General features: G+C 36.3%; 1 protein-coding gene and 1 pseudogene across 2 annotated transcripts in view; one reads left to right on the top strand and one right to left on the bottom strand.

Annotated features, from left to right (window-relative positions):
- SBF2 (SET binding factor 2) overlaps positions 1–14,844 on the bottom strand; it is a 382,774-nt gene that overhangs the window by 322,650 nt on the left and 45,280 nt on the right. The window lies entirely within an intron of this gene.
- Positions 2,893–3,461, top strand: LOC105086632 (calpain small subunit 1-like; annotated as a pseudogene).

The raw sequence follows: 14,844 nt of genomic DNA, 5'->3' as shown, positions 1-14,844 counted from the left end.
GAAATCAAAGTATACACATTTTGGCTGGCTAACACATTTCAAATAACAGACTAAATTTATTATTATCTACATGTAAAGACAGAATTCTCTAGCTCTATTAATCCAGAGATATTTGTCTTTGGTGTATTTCACTTAGAGTAATGCTGGGGGAAATAGGGAGAGGTTGGCAAAAGAGCACAAACTTTCAGTTGTAATATGAATAAGGTCTGAGGATCTAATGTAAAACCTGGTGACTATAATTGATAACACTGTATTGCAAAACTGAAATTTTCTAACAGAATAGAACTTGTTTTCACTTTTAAAAAAAGATAAATACGTGAGGTGATGAATGTATTCATTACTAGATGGGTGGAATCCTTTCACAATGCATACGTATACCAAATCACCATGATGTGTTCTTTAAATACTTTACAATCTTATTTGTGAATTTTACCTCAATAAATAGTTGGGAAAAAATGGTGAAAAGCCAAAATAAAAAATTTTAATGAAGGGTACTAACAGAAACTTTTAAATAGGAATATTGTACAAATGAAATAGTAACCTTTATCACTGACCTTTGAAATAATTTTACAAGTAAAAGAACAGACAATATAGAACAATACGTCATTAAAACTGCCCTCCCATTTTCATCAAATATTGCCTATCCCTTGGTTCCTAACTGATCCTCATCTCTCCTAAGGAGGACAAGAACAGAATGGACATAGATTTGTCCTTATAGAGGAAGGAAGAGTTCTGATAAAGAAACATGGCAGACATAGTGTATCTGACCTCTGATTAGTATAGTGGAAAGAACCCAGGCTTGGAGGTTAGTCAGAATTAGGTTCAAATCCAGGCTCTGCTATTTCATAGTCTTGTGAACTTGAAAAATTCACTTAATCTCTCTAAATCTCAGTTTTCTCAACCTCAAAATACAGTTAATATAATTCCCATCACACAAGGCTGCCACTGAGAATGAGATTACATACCCAACAACACAGTATCTGCCACAAAAGACAGGCTAGAGACAAGAAAAATAAGGTCAATTTAAGGCTTACTCTTTTACGTGAAGAATTATAATTTAACGGAGTGCCCAATGTTAATACCTTAATATACGTGAGGTATCCAAAGCCCATTAAGGAATCAATGGCAACCTAAAGGATAGCCTTTAGCTGACATTTGTTTTATACTGTCCAAACAACAATTTTATTAATTACATAGTTGAAAACAGAAGACATCCTCTTCAAATATGTAAAAAAATAAAAAATCAGAGAAGATGGAGATGGAGGTAACAGAAACATAGCTCGTCAATCTTCCTGAATTCCCATATAAAAAACAGACTGCTTTAAGATAGCACAATTGAACTGGCATAAAGACTAATGTAACACAATAGAAAGCCCAGTAATAAACTCTGATGTATGTGGTCAAATGATCTTTAAGAAAAGTGCCAAGGCTACGCAGTGAGGAAAGGATAGTTTCTTAACAAATGGTGCTGGGAAAACTGGATATCCACCTGCAAAAAAATAAAGTTGGACCCTTACTTACACCACTTACAAAAATTAATTCAAAATGGATTAAAGACCTAAACCTAAGACCTAAAACTACAAAATTCCTAGAAGAAAACAAAGGAGAAAAGCTTCATGACATGGAATTTGGCAATTACTTCTTGGATACAACATAAAGAACACAGGCAATAAAAGCAATAATAAGACAAATGGGACTGTATCAAACCTAAAAACTTCTGCACAGCAAAGAAAAAAATCAACACAGTAAAATGCAACCTGCAGAATGGGCGAAAATATTTGCAAATCATGTATCTAATAAAGAGTTAATATCCAGAATATATAAAGAATCCCAACAACTCAACAATAACAACAATAAAAATCCAATTAAAAAATAGGCAAAGGGAGGGGTGAGGCCTGGAGGAGGAGGCTTGTCCAGCAAGAGTAGAATGGGGTAACCTGGACACTGACCAGGAGCCTTATTTAGGCTGGGCGGGGACTGGGCTAGGAGGCCGGCCTTGAGGGGGCTGGCCCTAATGAGTTCATGGGGGCGGGGCTTGACATGGACTCAGTCTGACTGTTGAGGGGACACAATCTGATGGGACCCGGCGGGGTTTTGGGAGGTGGGGCTTAATGGGTCTGGCGTGGCTAACTTCCCCTAACCTGAGACAAACGTTAAGGGGGCAGAGCCAATGATGCTAAGTATCAATTAATGGGGGCAAGGCTTTCCTTATGGGCGTGGCATGGCCCGTAGATGGGTTAATGAGAAGGTATATCTAGAAGAGGTCTAGGCCTAATGAGACAAGGGAATGGACTTGAAGGAGCAGAGCATGGCTGGGAATCGGCTGGACTAAAATAGAATAATGTCCAGGTGGAGGTATGGCATGTGATCCATAAAGGCCTAATTAATCTTGGCCACTGAATGTGATCTTTTTTTTTAATGGCAGTATAGTCGGTTTACAGTGTTGTGTTAATTTCTGGTGTACAGCATAGAGTGTGGTCCTTTGAAGGGGTGAGAACTATTGGAGCTGGGGTGGGATGTTGGGACAAAACAACTGTTCAGAAGTCATGGAGATGAAGTAGGTTCCTAGACAGGTGGGACCTGAGAAGGGTGAAGCTGAGGGAAGGTTGCGGCCAAGCTTCTATGAAGCAAGCCCTCGGAGGGGCTAGGTCTTTTGAGTCTGCCATTGGGTAGGTGTGCCCTGGCAAAAGAGGATCCTACCGTGGGGGCACAACCAGGGCAGCAAGGGTAGGGACAGGCGAGGACTGATGAGACGGAGGGAGCAGTGAGGCGGCTGCGCAGTACAACCCAGAGTCCCCGCCCCCTCGCACCCATTACTCCAACATCGGGGCCAATGAGAAGGAGAAGGTCCGGCAGTTTGGGAGGCTCTTTGCCCAGCTGGCTGGAGATGCCATGGAGGTCAGTGCCACAAAAGTCATGAACATTCTCAACAAAGTCGTGACCTGACATCCTGATCTGAAGACAGATGGTTTTGGCATTGACACATGTCGCAGCATGGTGGCCGTGATGGACAGTGACACAACTGGCAAGCTGGCTTTCAAGGAATTCAAGTAGTTGTGGAACAACATCAGAAAGTGGCAGTCCATATACAAACAGTTTGACGTTGACTGTTCAGGGACCATTGGCAGCAGTGAACTCCCAGGAGCCTTTGAGGCAGCAGGGTTCCCTCTGAATGAGCATCTCTACAATATGATCATCCGATGCTACTTAGAGGAGGGAGGGAACATGGATTTTGACAATTTCATCAGCTGCCTGGTCAGAGTGGATGCCATGTTCCGTGCCTTCAAATCTCTTGACAAAGATGGTACTGGACAAATCCAGGTGAACATCCAGGAGTGGCTGCAGCTGACCATGTATTCCTGAAGGGGAGCCCCAGACCTGCCTCCTCATCACCTCACTGTAGGATTCACCTTGGACTCTTCAGTCTCTTCCAGGGCTGATCCTGTCTGCAGTCACATCTTCACAGGCCCCGCTGACCCACAGGCCTTTCTGTTCTCTGAGCCCTCAGTACCTGGCTCTCAGTCAAAAGCCAGAGCCCAACATGCCCCAACACGCCCTGCCCCAACACACCCATCTCACACCCACTCTGTAACCCCTCTCTTGCACCTGTGCCAAGCCCAAAACTTGTGTTGCTTTCACACCCCAAGGGCCCTTCTCTCAATTCTGGAAGTATCACTCCAGTCCCTACGCCCATTCAGTTACCACCCAGGCAGTCGAACTCCAGGCCATTAACAGGCCCACATGCCCCAGTGCCTTTGTCTGTATTCTGCTCCCAGCCTGCCAGGCCCAGGAGGAAATAAATGCACCCCAGTTGCTATTCTCTCTGAAAAAAAAAAAATGGCAAAGGACTTACATAAACATTTCTGCAAAGAAGACATACAAATGGCCAGCAAGTATATGATGAGATGCTCAACATTACTAAGCATTAGGGAAATGCAAGGCAAAACCACAAGGAGATACTACCTCACACAGGTTAGGATGGCCACTATTAAAATTCCAGAAAACAAGTGTTAGTGAGGATGCAAAGAAATTGGAACTCTCGTGTGCTGTTGTCTTGGATGTAAAATAGTTCTGCCATTATAGAAAACAGTATGGAGGTTCCTCAAAAAATAAAAAATAGAATGACCATATAATCCAACAATCCCACTTCTGGGTATGTAAGAATTGAAAACAGAATCTCAAAGAGATATTTGCACACCCATGTCCACTGCAGCATTATTCACAACAGCCAAGAGGTAGAAGCAACCAAAACGTCTATTAACAGACGAATGGATAAAGAAAATGTAGTACATACATACATGGAATATTATTTAGCCTTAAAAAATAAAGAAATCTTGTCATATGCTACAACATGGATGAATTTTGAGGACATTATGCTAAGTGAAATAAGCCAAATACTTCAAGATCCCTCTTATATGACAAACGTAACGTAGCCATACTTTTAGAAACAGAAAGTAGAATGGTGGTTGACAGGGGCTAGGGAAGAGAGGAAAGAGGTTTTGTTCAATGGGTATAGAGTTTCAGTTTTGCAAGATGAAAAAGTTCTAGGGATCTGTTGCAAAACAATGTGCACATATATATGTTACATATTAGTTAATACTGCTATACTGTATATTTTAAAATCTTTAAGATTATCAATTTTATTTTATGCATTTTTTACTATTTTTTTAAAGGTAATACAACCAAATACTCATGGACAATATTTATAAGAAAACTAGGTGAAAAGATACCCTCAAAATACTCCAATTGGAGAAAAACCTCTAACATCCATAAAACCTGCAAAATATCAGCATCTGTGCAGGATTAAGAAAGAAACAATGATAATGGTTTGAGAACAGGAGGACCCTAAAATAGCCAACATGTATTCACTGGAAAGTAGAATGGCCAACTTGAGAGCAGCAGCTCAAAATGGAAGGGCAAGAACAACATTTCCACAGCAAGGTCTAAAATTGCTGGAGCAGTTTAGGAAAAACTGCAGGGAGTAGAATAAAATTTGAGAGGAAAAGAACATATGCTACCTGACTTAAAGATTTACAATTAAAGCTACAGAAATCAAGACAATGTGCTACTGTCATTAGAATCAATAAATAAAGTAGACAATAAAAGAAAATCCATGTGGCTGTCTCAACAGATGCAGAAAAACATCTGACAACATTCAATACCCATTTATGATTAAAAAAAAAAACACTCAGCAAATAACAAAACATCCTCAATATGATTTTATCATGGTAAGCATTTATAAAAAGCCTATGGCTAACATCATACTTACTGGATACAAACGTAAATGCTTTTCTATTAAGACACAGAAAAAGGATGTCCACTACAATGATTTATATTCAACATTGTACTGGAAATGCAAATCAGTACAATAAAATAAGAAAAAGACATAGAAGGTATACAAATGGGAAAAGCATAAGTAATATTGTCTTTATTTGAAAATAACCCATAGAAAATCCTAAGAAATTTTTTAAAGCTACTAGAACTAATAAATGAGTTTAGCAAGACTTCAAAGGGTCGATACAAAAAACTGATTATATTTCTATATAGTAGTATATTTCTATATACTAACAATAAAAACTAAAAATTTTAAAACTATATGCCATAGCATCAAAAATCATGAAATGCTTAGGGCCATTAATAGGTAGATGAATAAATAAATTGTGGTGTATCCATATAGTGGAATATAATTCAACACTAAAAAGTAAAAAACTGCTGATATATGCAACAACACGGATAAATCTCAAAATAATTATGCAGATCAAAAGAAGCAAAACACAAATGAGTACATACTACAGGATTCCATTCCTATCAAGTTGCAAAAAAGACAAATCTTACCTATAGTAATAGATAGCAGATTAGTGGTTACATAGGGCTAGGGATGGATATTAGGGACCCACTTGAATAAAAGAGGCACAAAGGAATTTTTTTAAGTGATGGAAATTTTTTTTATTCTTATTGCAGTGGTGTTTAAATGAGTAAATACTTCTGCTACCAGAGAGTTAAGACAATCTGGGAGAAATCCATCTTCTTTAAATTTTGCCTACAGTCAAAATGGAATCTATTATCATCTATGGAAGGATGAAAGAGCTCTAGCATAATGCATATATAATGTACACTTTCCTCCTGTAATAGTTTTCTCTTTATTTGAGCATGTTCTTGTCTGTGCTTAAAAGATATTGATTGAAATGTGTCGTATCTCAAGGCAGCCTGTTCTACCTCTGGATGGTTATCATAGATCTTTCTGAGCAACTGACAAAGGGAAACTTTAATTATGACGTGCAGTATTAACACCAATCTATCAAATTATTTTTTAAAGCACTAAATGTATTATGTAAATACGAACTGAGAAAACGACTGTCTCTGTTAAAATTTAAGGATAATAACTATTTCTCTCTTCCTTCTCTGGCTCTCTCTATACATACATTTTGGGTTTTAATAAAAAGATAGGTATCTTTAAATTAATTTGAGTAATTTTAAACTCTTTCTAAGCCCCAGAAGATAGGAAATATATTTAGTTATAAAGTATACTAGGTTGATAGTATACCCCAAAGGTTCATGTCTATCTCACAATGAAACTTTATTTGGAAATACAATCTTAGAAGATATAATTAGTTAAGATAAGGTCACACTAGATTAGGGTAGGCCCTAATCCAACGGCCGGTACTCTGGAGGAAGAGAAAACAGAGACACAGACAGAAACACAGGGAAACCTCCATGTGAAGACAAAAGCAGAGACTGGAGTGTTACAGCTCCAAGTCAGAGAATGCCAAAGACTGAGTGCAACTACCAAACCTAGGAGAGAGGCATGGACCACACTCTCCCTCAGAACCCTCCAGAAAGAACCAACCTTGCCGACACCCTGATTTTGGTCTTCTAACCTCTAGAACTGTGAAAAATAAATTTCTGTTGTTTTAAGCTACTCAAGTTTTAGTACTCTGTCACAGCAGCCCTAAAAAACTAAAATATTTGGTAACAAATATTTCATTACATTAGTAGGTATTTGATTTGGTTGGCATGAAAGAAAAACTAGAAAAAAATTTGTTATAATATCTACTGTTTGTCACAGTCCTCCTTCTTGGGACTATACAGGTTATATTCAGTCCCGTTTCTACATGATAGCCCTTCAATATTTGAAAATAACTAACAAAAATCTTATTCTGTACCTCTTCCTCCATGACTCCTCTGATCTTTTCTTTTTCAACTTAAATATTTTCAATATTTAATTAAAAAAAAATTTGTCCCATGGATCTCAGCATGATTTCTTTTTACAAGGTTAAGAACATAAAGTGGAGATCTACACTACCTGAATTCTAGTCCAGTTCTGTCATTTACTTACTACGTGACACTGTGAAAATTGCATTACTTCTTTGTGCTTCATTTTTTCCCACACATAAAACAGAGATACTATTACCTACCTCTTAAGAGCTCTTGTTAGGAAAAATATGAGTTAATATACATGTAAAGTGTTTCAACAAGCACTTGGCACATGGTAAATGCAATATAAGTGTTGGTGATGATGATGCCCATGATGACTGTAACAGAATAAGTGTGTGCCAATTTGCCTGAGTAGTACTCAGAGCTGAACACAGTACTTGAGGTTACTGAGCTGGTCGAAGTGAACAGTTCTAAATAGCTGCTATTAACAAGCCTGGTGTTGTATTAGGTCTTCTGGTGACCACAAGACTCTTCTGAATGAGACATGTACATTTTTAAACATGTTTTGATGCTATCCTGTACCTGTACAAAAAGCATTTCAGACTCAAGTTATAAGTGTTAAATTTCTTTAGTTTAGCCTAGCACATACATGTTTTGGACCCTATGTCTCTTACCCACTGTATTTATATTAGTCAAATTCTTTTTAAGTGAGGGCACACATATCATAAAATGTGACCATTTTAACAGTTTGATGGGTGTTGACAAAGTCTCAAAAACTATTTCAGTAAAATAAAAATAAAAATGAAAAAGTGGAAATTATTTATGTTATATTAAAAAAATCATCCAAGAAGTTCCTCCAGAAAATATTTTCCAAAAAAAACTTCATCAACATTAGCATAAGTCTGATTAAAATTTATTTTCCCAACTTGAGTTAAAATTTCCACAAGGGAAAAGTCTTGGTCAAGACATGCTATATATACATTACTGACACTGGCACCAGTCTTTCATTATTTCCATTCTACCCCCAAAACAATCTGCTTGCAATTTCAGCACTGTGACTAGCACCTCTCCTTCAATGAGAATATCATCCTCAGGAGAAACAACTAAAGGAAAAGCACAATGCTAGAAAATCAGAACTTCTGACCTCTCAGGAACATATTATTGATCTACACATCTTAACAGGGTAGAAGCTGATCAACAGTAATCTGATTTACCTGTTCACAGGTAAAATTAAGATGAGGATCATATTCAACTTGAGGTCCCAAGCTTCCCATCTTTGATTTATAAAATCTGCTTTTTAGCAAATGATAATTTTTAAAAATTTTTTTTGTTCACCAGAAGACTTATGCTATAAAGCTAAAATAATCAGAAAAATCAAAGCTCACCAAAACAAGGAATTCTAATTGTGCCAGTAAAGACCAACTTTCAAAGGATAAGGAAAATAAAAATTGTTCAGTCACTGAAAAGAAAGCATGCAGGAAATCATTCCACAAAAGGCTTTCATATTTGATCCATTTAGCATTTAATCAAAGAAGTCTGAAACAAGCCTTTCTGTGGTTATTCAAAAATTTAGATAGGAATGCAATATGATTTTCCGATTTTCCAGTATAATCTCCTATTATTTAGAAGGCTTATTTAGAACACACAAACTATTTTTTTCTGGAGTTAAATTCAGCCAAAAAAGCCTACAGGCTTTTAAAGAAGTGAAAAAGAATGCATTTAAAAATTGAACAGAATACAGAGAAAACAAGGTATATTATTAAAAATAGTAAGTCAACGACAGTTACACAACCTTAGTTTCTATGAAATTCATAATTTATGTTAGTGTATAAGGCCAGTGATTGAGAGATTAAATGTCAAGATTTAGGAAAAGAGAAAAAAGAGTACAAATTGAAAATAAAACTAAATATATGATTTAACTTTTTAATAGTTCCTCAGATTGCATCTTCTTACTGAATAAAAATGCCTTCTTTAACAGCAATGAATGAAAAACTGTTTGCAGCCTGAAATGTTGTAAAAACTATATAGTTGTATATCAATATTTAAAAAAAGAAAGTCTTATCAAGTCTATATCTCTAAATATCTATCAAATGTGTCCTACCTCAGTATCATTCAAAATCACTTCAATAGTTCAAACTCATAAACTCATCGTCTTATACCTAGATGACAGCAACAGCCTCATCATCTCCCTTCACTCCAACATGCTCAAGCTTCCAGCAGTATGGAAATAAGCTCTGCAAAGTCAAAGTTCACCTTGCTAACTCCCTTGATCAAAACTATTAAATGGTTCTCCCACTGGCTACAGAATAAAATATTCCAAAACAATTACTTTAGGGACTCCCACCTTACGCAAAATGGGAGTGATGAGGATTGAATTTACCCTCTAACCTGCAACAACTGAGAAAGCAGACAAAATACATGAAACAATAGTTTTCGAACACTAACATGAGGCAGCAGATGACAGTGAACCACAAGAGAAAGTAAACAAATTAAGTGAGCCCTACTATTGCCCCAGCTTACTTCCTGGTAAGAGTTTCCAAACTGCAGGACAGGAAAGGGGAATCCAAGTGAAGTCCAACAGCTTCCCTGAGCTGAAGCAATAGAGTTGAGGGTACAGAAAAGCCAAGGATCTTAGAGTTCACAGGGCAGAGTACCAAAGAGAAGTGAGATTCATAGGAAAAGAGAAGTTTAGAGATCTGCAGAGGATCTACCTGAGTCTTCAGCTGAGTACTGATTTGTATTTGAGTATGAGAAAACCACCTGAGGACAAAGAATAAATCACATGAAAGGAACAGAGAGAATGATTCCCAGAGCTCACACAAGGCCAGGAACAGTTTGTGTTTCCAACAGCCAATCGGGGGGGGGGGGGGGGGGGCAGTGGATGCAAAGAACAGAAAAACAAAACAAGCAAAGAAACAAAAACTGCCATGATTCTCAATGCTTCAAGTAGAGAATTCAGAAGAGTATTACCTCAGTAGTGTCAAAAAGTCATCCCTAGACTAAATGCTGCTGTGGGCCCACCTAACAAGCCTTGAAAAGATCAAGCTATTTCCAAGTGCTTTAGTTACATCCCAGAACAAAGTTTAAGAATACTTATAGAAAAATCAAAATATCCAGCACTCAACAGAGTAAAATGCACAATGTCTAACATCAAAGTAAAAACCACCAGGGGTGAAAAGAAACAGACAAGTATGAGCCATAATGAGGTGAAAAATCAATCAACTGAAACACTCTAAATTGACAGATAATGAAATTAGGAGATAAGGATATTCAAAGTTATTATAACTTTGTTCCATATTTTCAGGAATACAGACATGAAAAATACACTGGATAAAATTTATGAATTACACACTACAGAAAAAAAGATTAATAAACTTGAAATTATAGAAATAGAAACTCTCCAATATGAAAGCAAGAGAGACAAACAGACAGGAAGAAAATGAACAGAGCATCAGTGTGCTGTGGGACAGCTTCTACTGGCCTAATATGTATGTAACAGAAGTCCCCAGGGGAGGGGGGGAGCCACAAAAAATAGCTGAAGTAATAAGTAATAAAATTTGATGAAATTTCATTTTTCCAAATTTGACAGAAACTATAAACCCAATGATCAACAAGCACAAAAAAAACCCCAAACCCCTCAAAACAGGAAAAATTACACCAAGGGACATCACAGTCAAATTACTTTAAAAGATTTTTTAAATCTTATAAAAATATAATACATCTTAATAAAGAGAAAATCTTTGAAACAGAAAAGAGACATGTTAGGAAGAGTACAAAAGAAAGAATGACAGCAGACTTCTTGTTATAAGCAATACAAGTCAGAAAACAATGGAGTCACATCTTTAAAATACTGAAGGAAAAAAAAAAAACTACCAACTCAACATTTTAGGCCCTGTGGGTCTGAGATTGCCTGTCCCTACCAAAGGACATCAGACACCCTAGCCTGGGGAACATCTGCCATCTCAGACAGCACTAGCATGAACCAGGGGGAGGACTAGATAAACCAAGACCAAAATAACACTGCAAAAGCCTGACAATTCGACTGCCACTGGAACAGCAGCTCACAAAATTAGACCATGGTCTATGTGCTAAATCCAAACAGAAGAACTAACTCAGCAGCCAAAATATCCAGGATATAATTTAAAATCACCCATCATACCAAGAACCTGGAAAATAAAAACCTGGTAAGACAATCAACTGATGCCATCACAAACATGGATCAGTTGTTAGAATATATGACAAGGATTTTAAAGCAGTTGTCATAAAAATTCATCAATAATCAACCCCAAATTCTTTTGAAACAAATGAAAAAATAGAAAATATCAGCAAAGAAACAGAAGTTATAAACCAAATGGAAATTATAAAACTAAAAATAAAATAACCAAAATAAAAATCTCAGTAGATGGGTTCAATGGTAGAATAGAGAAGTCAAAGGATAGAACTAGCGAACTTTGGGACAGATCAATAGAATTTACCCAATCTGAACAACTGAGAGAAAATAAAAATATTTTAAAAAAAAGAGCTTTGGGGACCCATGGAACCATATCAAAATATCTAATACTCATATCACTAGACTACTAGAAGAAGAGGGAGTGGACTGAAAGAGTGCTCAGAGATAGCAATGGATGAAACACTTCCAAATTTGGCAAAACACACAAAAAATTCAAGAAGTTGAGTGAACTGCAAATGGGATAAATTCAAAGAAATTTACACCAAGAAGATTATTAGACTTCTGAAAACTAAAAAGAAAAAAATCTGGAAAGAAGCAAGAGAAAAACAATATATTGCCTATAGGATAACATCAATTCAAATGACTGCAAATTTTACATCAGAAACCATGGAGGTCAAAAGGAAGTGGTACAATATTTTTCAAGTGCTGAAATAAAGAACTGTTAACTATAAATTCTATTTCCAGCAAAACTATCCTTTAGGAATGAAGGAGAAATCCAGATGTTCTCAGATGAAGAAAAACTAAAAAAACTAAAAGAAATCATCACTAGCAGACCTATTCTTAAAGATCAGGTAAAGGAAATTGTTCAAACAGAAAGGAAAGGATAAAGGAAGCAGTACTGGAGCATCAGGAAGGAAGAACAATGGGCAGAACAAAACATAAGTACATAGAATAAACTATTGTTCTTCTCATGTTTTATATATCATATCTGATGATTAAATAAAAGTATAACAATTCAATTCAATGTTTAACTATCTTCCACAATATCCCCAAACAGTTGTTCATCCTCTGCCTGAACATCTCTAAGTAAAAATGAAATTACTACTTCTTAAATTATTAGAAAGTTCTTCCATATATTGAAATATATGCTCAGAATCCAAATCTCCCTAGGACTGGTGTTTTGTTTTTGCTCAAGTCAGTCACTCTCAGATCGGATCCAACCAATATTTATAGTACAGTTACTACACATAAGGCAGTTAATTGTAACAAGCTATGAAATAAAAATACTAATCTCCAGTTTACACATAAAGAAATGAATTTACATACCAGGTAATGTTCCCAAAGTCACATTGTATAAATAAGTGGAAGAACACAAATGTGAATCCGAGTCATCCTAAATCCAGTACTCAAATGGTTTTCAACCAATGGCTGGTGTCCTGATGTCAGCTGGCTCTAAACCTCCTTCCAGGGCAATATCCTCCATCCTTTAGACTTAGTCCAACAACTTCTGGGATCATTTAAAACTTCTCTATTCTTGAAGATGACTGCTTTCCTGACTTGCAGTCTTTAGTTGCTACACTGTGCCAGGGCAGATGGATAGGAGCTGCCAGAATTAAAGTTTCCTTTAGCACAGAACTCAATCTGGGTATGACCTTATAGGTAAGTCTAGTTCTAGGGCCCTGATCCCCTCCTATTCCATTTATTCTACTGAAAGAAACTAGACCATCCTGGGGCAAGCCCAGAGATTCAGTAATATTTGCTTCACTCAATGTAACAAGCTAAAAAATAAGCTCAATCCTCTCCCACAAGTAATCCCTCAACTACTTAAAGACAACTGCTGTGCCTTCTCAAAGGTAAATATGATTTCCATTTCCCTTCCTATCTCAGTCACTCTTCCAAGGATCTTTTTCTTTCTCAAAAGACTACTACATTAAAGACATCGACAGTAATTATGAATAAATAGAAATAATCCAAAATATAAATATCTTCCCACAGTAAATATCTTCAAACTAATCTAAGAGAGTCTTCAAAGATATATACACACACCATGAGTCTTATTTTATTTTATTTTATTTTATTTTATTTTATTTATTTCTTTTAACATTTCATGAGTCTTATTTTAAAAAGAACACTACATTGGTATTCAGGAGATCTCAGGCTTGTCTTAGCTCTATCTCTAACTAATAACCTTATGCACATCCTCTAACTTCTCTTGAATCTCAGTCTCTCACCGATAAAGTGATTTGAAGTCCCTTCTTGCTCTAAAATTCTATGCATGGTAAACACCACAAAATATTAAATACACATATTTACCACTAGGGGGAACAAAACTATGGTTGCCAACCTACGGAGTAGACAAAAATCCCCAGATAGATTACCTTGCTAGGAAAACTATACTCATTTAAACTACATGAATTTACACTAAGCCTCCACAACGCATCTGCTGGCAAAGAACTCCAGGCCACTGCCTAAACACTGTTATTTTGTATAATGTAGAAAAACAGATCTCTGTCTAGACTGGTAAAAGTTACCTTAAATCAAACTAATTATCACAAAAACATGCTGATTGTGTAACACTGAGAAATCAGCAACTTTACAAAGGAGGGGTAGAAGTAGTAGGACAGAAAAAATTTAGGTGGGGGGAAAGGGGAAGGGAGGAAGAAAAAAAGCAGCTGGGGTTTTCTGGAATTTCTGCAATATAATAAATCATATCTATGTCTTTCAAAGTACTATAGAAATTATTACCATGATACTACAGTATATCTATCCCTTGTTAATAATATAGCAGAAAAAAATATTCCCACATGAAAATTTCAGACCACTTTCTTAGAAACAACTTAAAAACACTAATATGTTGGTAGTATCCATAATATATCAATCCTTTTAGAATAAAAAGAAAATTACACATTTAAAACAGAATGCTCTCCTATGACTCGCTGTATCACTTTCACTATGTTTTTAAAGTTTCCTTCCAACTGAAGATAAGATTATTATGTAACATGTACTTCATTTTAGTGTAAGAATTTTTAAATAGGCTATTTTTAAACTAGGGGAAAAGTTATTGATTGAACAACAGCAAAGGTCATCATGTTCATCTTCCTTAAACAAGAGATTCCTGCTTGTTGCACAACGCAACCAGGCATGATATACCTAAAGTTCTCATTATAACTCATTCAATATGTCCCTATCAATGGATTCCCTAATCTAACTCAATAAAGGAGAAGGCAGGAAATCTCTGAGATTTAAAGAATCTCTAGCAACCTGTGCCTTTCAAATCAACCAAGCCTTTAAAGGAATACAGGTACTAAATTTCTTCCCACCCCCGAAGTTTAAACATGTCCTCTACCTACAAAATTTGTCCCTTCACAAATCCATATTCTTTTGCATCTCTAACTCCCTATCTCCAACTCAAAGTCCACCTTTGAGCAAAACTACCAGCACAGATAATCCATGCCTTATGTTTTCTGCTCAATTCTCAAAAAATCAAACTTCCTATCCTACAAAAAAGAAGTAAACAA

Source organism: Camelus dromedarius, chromosome 12 (genome assembly GCF_036321535.1).
Source record: "Camelus dromedarius isolate mCamDro1 chromosome 12, mCamDro1.pat, whole genome shotgun sequence".
NCBI lineage: Eukaryota > Metazoa > Chordata > Mammalia > Artiodactyla > Camelidae > Camelus > Camelus dromedarius.
This window is presented reverse-complemented; position numbering and strand designations above follow the sequence as displayed.